At 32.7% G+C, this 5475-nt stretch overlaps 1 long non-coding RNA gene across 3 annotated transcripts; it reads left to right on the top strand.

Annotated features, from left to right (window-relative positions):
• Positions 1–303: 303 nt before the first annotated feature.
• On the top strand, positions 304–2027 carry LOC113714954 (uncharacterized). Of its 3 annotated transcripts, none has more exons than XR_011822241.1 (4): positions 304–318; positions 1267–1334; positions 1758–1834; positions 1929–2027. It is a non-coding gene; the product is annotated as an uncharacterized lncRNA (long non-coding RNA). The 3 variants fall into 3 exon arrangements; XR_011822240.1 differs by lacking the exon at positions 304–318 and adding an exon at positions 1035–1047; XR_011822239.1 differs by lacking the exon at positions 304–318 and having other exon boundaries at positions 1253–1334.
• Positions 2028–5475: the final 3448 nt, after the last annotated feature.

Genomic DNA, 5475 nt, shown 5'->3' with positions numbered 1-5475 from the left:
GTTTCTATGCAACACAGCTGATGCTTAGCAATTTCTAGGTAGACATGACGAAACCAAAAAAATTGAACATAGGCAGACCAAAGCTTCATAGTAACGTTTTAAATAGAGAGCATATTTCTAAGTTGTTTTCTCATTTGGTTTTCTAATTCAATTTCTCAATTAAAAGAAGATTTTCCTTTTTCTTTATATGTTTGTCTCTCAGGAAAGTATTTTTGTGTTGCCAATTTTTGGTTTATTTGATTTTGTGTTTTTATTTTATTGTCTTTGCAGGATGAAAGATAACAATACCTATCTTTCATTCTCTTCTATTCTCTAGAGGTATATTCTTTTAAAGTTTTTTAAGTCTTACTTTTTTCTACCTATTTAGTAAAAGCATGAATGAATTTGTTAAGATGAATGGTGATTGTGTTGATGTGGCTGTGTTTTATTGGTTGGAGGATGGTCGTCACTCACAAGGACTGCACGTGCTTAAGTTGGGAGGAGAAATAGCTGCTCATTGTTGAGTCTCCTTTCTCACCTTTCTCTTGATTGTTCTACCAGTCTCCTCATCCTCTTTTTCCAGAACCCCCTATTCCTTTTGTCTCATCCGAGAGTATGATTGACCTCCTCCATTCCTTCCATGGATTTCCTCCATTTTTTTCTCTGAAAAAAAAAGAAAAGAAACAGACTAATAGCACACCGCTTCTATTCTCTCTTTTTTCTTCATTTTCCCCCTCTTTTAAAGATTATTCGAAAAAATGACACCCAAAACCCACCTTTTATTCTCTCTTTTTTTTCTTTTTTTCTCTTTCTTATCCTGAGATAGGAGAACCTCGAAGATTGGTCGCAAACTGGTGTAAATGTAATGTCACACATCTGATTTATCTGCTTCTCTTATGCATAATGTATAGACTAGCTTTGTTATTTCAGTTACAAGATTATGGGTCACATTTGCTCTTTGAACCTAATCTTGGTATTCTGTATATTTAGTTCAGTTTTACTCTATTTTATAATCAACAGAAATCCATAGTACCTTGAATAACATCAAATTATAGTGCTGGTGTAAATGTAATGTCACGCATTTGATTCATCTGCTTCTCTTATGCATAATGTATAAACTAGCTTTGTTATTTCAATTACAATATTATTGGTCACATTTGCTATCTTTGAACCTAATCTTGGTATTCCGTATATTTAGTTCAGTTTTACTTTGTTTTATAATCAACAGAAATCCACTGTACCTTGAATAACATCAAATTATACTCTCCCTGTTCCATTTGTGTTTAGGTTCATTATTATGAGGACGAGTCTGCTCCAACGGGTACTTGTGCTGTTTGTGTTGTTGGTGGTGAAAGGTCAGTTTTGCGGAAAATGGTTTAGACAAAATAGTTTGTAAACTTGTCCTGAACTATCCCTGCTAATAAGAACTATCGTCCACAGGGGAAGTGAAAAGTGAAAATATTTACCTTGTCTTTTACTGGGTTAGTGTGGTAGTAATTTGCTTTTCTGCAGACAGCTATATGTCGATACTTCTGATGATCCTAAATTTGTTGTTGTAAACAAATTTAGGATATCTAAATATCTTCTTCTTCTTCACATATCGGCTCCCTTCTCAACAAAAAGGATCTTCTTCCCTATTTTTAAATTGTCTCTTCATTGCTGTCATGCTTGTTGTGCCTGATCTGACAATTAGCAGATGTCTTATTCCTTTCTTTCATGAAGTTTAGACTGTTATTAACAGACTGGATTGATAAGAATACAAATGAAACCCTATGCAGGTCACTTGTTGCAAACTTGTCAGCTGCAAACTGCTATAAATCTGAACACCTGAAGAGACCAGAAAATTGGGCCTTAGGTAAGCATTTTTTCTGTTTCTGTTTCTTTTTCCATTTACAGGATATACTCTCTTGTTATCTGATATCTGATCTGTTCTCTTGGCATTTGGGCAGTTGAAAAGGCCAAGTACTACTATATTGCTGGATTCTTCCTCACTGTTTCCCAAGAGTCTATCCTACTTGTTGCGGAGCATGCAGCTGCAAAGAACAAGGTAAAACTTTTGACCTCATAGCTAATCTATTTGGTTTTTCTTTTTCCATTTCTGATCCTCATCCCTTTTCCTCATAAACCTATGATTTTTCCCTCTCTCTACATAGAAAAATTTCTATTTTCTCTCATTTATTTTTCTCTTTATTGGGACATAATTACCTTGGAGATCTTTCTTATCTGATTTATTTTCTCTCCGCTGAGCTCGCCATTTTTTAGTTTTAAAACTTTCCTTTATTTTGACTGATTTTCTTTATTCTCTAATCAATTTCATGTTTGTTTCAGGATGCGAGTTTAAAGTTTGCATTTTATTATCTGGTATCCTCAAATCTCTACAAAACCCGCCAGGTAAGAAATCTCACATGATATTTATTTTTCTCATGACTTTTTTTACTATGATTATTTTGTTCTTATAGAATTTTTGTGTGATTATCTCAGGTAAAAAAACACAAGGAAGGCCGCTGGAGGAGGAATTACAGTTAGTTTCTTGCCCTTTCATTTTTTTGGGTTATTTGGCTGTGATAATATGGTGTTTTTTTTTTCTCATTTCTTCCTTCAACTATAATATGAGAAAATCCAATATTGTTCATACTGGTCTCAACTATTTTTTTGTTAGAAAAGTTATGGATCTAAAGTTTCGTTCTAACCATATTTATTTGTTGCCCCCATCCTCCTTTTTTGAGCGCATATTATATTAGAGATGAAAAATAATCATTATAGGGTTTTCTTTCGTATGGAATAAAATTTGATCATTTTTCTCCCAAGGACAGCTTTAAGGTATCCTGCAATTTGGGGCTCTCTTTCTGGAAAATTTTGTTTATTGCACGTCAATTAATTTCTTTGATCTCTTTTTTTTTCTCTTCTTTTGGTTGGCGGTGATCTCTCCATACCTTTGCTACTGGTTTATTGGTCTCAGTTTTAATAGTTCTCATGGAGTTGTATTTATATTTACTTAGATTGTTTTTTTTTTTTTGCCGTTTCTTTGAGAGCCCTTATACAAACTTATGATTTGTGTGATTTGCTGGTTTACTTTCAGTTACTACATTTCTCATTGTCTTTGGGTAATTGTTTAATAACCATCTATTTTACTTATTTGTTTTCAGGTTCTCTTTGTGAACTCTTTACCCTTTCTTCCATATTTTTCTTGCATGATGAGGTGGAATAGTTACAAGCTATCAGAATATATCGCTTCAAGAGGTGGAAACATTCTCAATTATGATATTTTTGTACCTGAGCACAAGAATGTATAGAAGGCCTGTTGCTCTATCATGTACTTAATTGTATTTTAGCGCATTTCAATTCCAAGTAAATAAGCTCATTTTATGCTTTCTTTTTTTGGAATATTTGGCTTATGTTTGAGGTACTATTTGGGTAGGTTTAGCTTGGAGTTATAGTCCCTTTTGTGATTTGTCCCTCATCCTTCAACTTGTGGATTATGTTTAGTTGATCTGGTGGATTATGTTTATTAGATTTAATGACTCATGGTTTCTTTTTTCATTAACAAGACCTTTGTTCTTCTGATCTTTTGCCTCTTAGAAAAGTATTTTGTATCACTGATATTCTTTTTATCTGATTTGTATTTGTATGTTATTGCCTTTGTAGGAAGAAAGATGGCAGCACCTACATTTCATTCTTTTCTGTTCTGTAAAGGTATATTCTTTTGAATTTTTTTAAAGTCTTTTTGGCTGATAAGAATGTTCTTTTGATTTCTGTTTCTCAAGTCTCAAATCTTTTGACTTTTTTTTGTCTTACCATTCTTTTTGTAGGAAGGAAGAGGAAATTATCACCGTCTGAAAAAAAAAGATAAACATTTTTTCAGTAAATAGACTTGTCAAAAAAGAACACTGGATATTCAAAATGCTATCTGAGTAGCAGTATGAGTTAGTAATCAAGGCGCTCATACCTAATGACCTCAATTTTTGTGATTTATCCCTTTTGAGAATTGGTGACTTCATTTTAGTGTTGTTCCCGCATTTTAGATTGTGGCCAATTCTCACATTTGAGAATTGGTTGTTTTATAATGATTATAGAAGAACCAGGTTTTAGATTTAGAAAGCCCTTTTTTCACTGACATAATTCTACTAAATCTGCTACGTTGTTTGGACATGTGGTAGAATTATCATATCACATTGTTTGAAAACTTTCTTGTGTTGTTATAAGAAGTACAAAAAGTTTTCAGAAAAAGTTGATTTATTCTTGTAAATATTGCCCTTTTTGACTTATCAGATATTAACAGAATTCTTATGTAATTCTACGTGTCCTTTTATATAGTAGATTGCATGCTTAAGGTGGTCCAAACCCTTTCATGTATTCACCTATGATGCAACAAAAATAACTTTAAAAGTATTTTTGGTCCTTAATTGTTGCTATTGTAAGGTTTAGGTCCTTTGTTTAGGTTTTAGATTTAGAAAGCCTTTTTTTTAATAGCATAGTTCTACTACGTTGTTTGGAAATGTGGTAGAATTATCATATCACGTTGTTTGGAACTTTCTTATGTTGTTATAGGAAGTACGAAAAGATTTCAGAAAATGCTGATTTATTCTTGTAAATATTTCCTTTTTGACTTATCAGATATTATCAGATTTCTTATGTGATTCTGCGTATCCTTTTATGTAGTAGATTGCATTTTGATCCATTTGCTTAAGGTGGTCCGAACCCTTTCATGTATTCATCTATGATGCAACAAAAGTAACTTTAAAGGTTTTTTTGGCCCTTTCATGTTGAAGCGCACTCTACATTCCTGCTAAATATGACTGAATTGCAATGAAATTAAGCATGCAGCAAGAACATTACAAATACCTAACATCTATTCTTGGTGCTACTTTTTTTCTGCATAATCAGTAATTAATCAGTAATTAATTTCATATAAATGGCCTGTTGTGGCATGAAACTCAAGTACGCTAAGAATTCCACCTTTCTATTTGTCAGCTTGCTGGGGAAAGTTTGAACCCAATTCCTACAGTGATGAATATGAGCGCAATTGAAATTTTCAAAAGGAGTTCAATTTTATAAATATAAATCGTAAGGTTTTTTTTTTCTATTTCGATTCATTCTCCCAACAATAAACTTCAGTTAGGGAACGTTTCCATTGATTGCGAAGATAGATTGTTGCACAGAAGATCCTTTTTAAAAAATATGAACCCTCTTCATTCTCAGTCTACACATACTTCAGACCATGTTCACACTTCCATTCTCCTGTCTAGAGTTGTCGCGTAGTTGTTCCGATTTTCATGTTACATGCAAAGAATTGAATAAACAATATAGAAACAATTGAACAACATCAAAATTAATGCTTGTTGTAAATTTAAAAACAGCAAAGATAATCAATCCTCCACAGAATAATAGAAAAAATGAATAGTGTTTACTCATTTTTAATATTTTTAAATCTCCCATTTACTTCCCCCAACACTTCGTCCCATCTCTACATGAAGCAAAATCATACTGATGAGCTTC

The sequence above is a fragment of the Coffea arabica genome, chromosome 10c (assembly GCF_036785885.1).
Source record: "Coffea arabica cultivar ET-39 chromosome 10c, Coffea Arabica ET-39 HiFi, whole genome shotgun sequence".
Taxonomy (NCBI): domain Eukaryota; kingdom Viridiplantae; phylum Streptophyta; class Magnoliopsida; order Gentianales; family Rubiaceae; genus Coffea; species Coffea arabica.
Note: the sequence above shows the minus strand (reverse complement) of the source record. Positions and strands in the feature narration are given on the sequence as shown.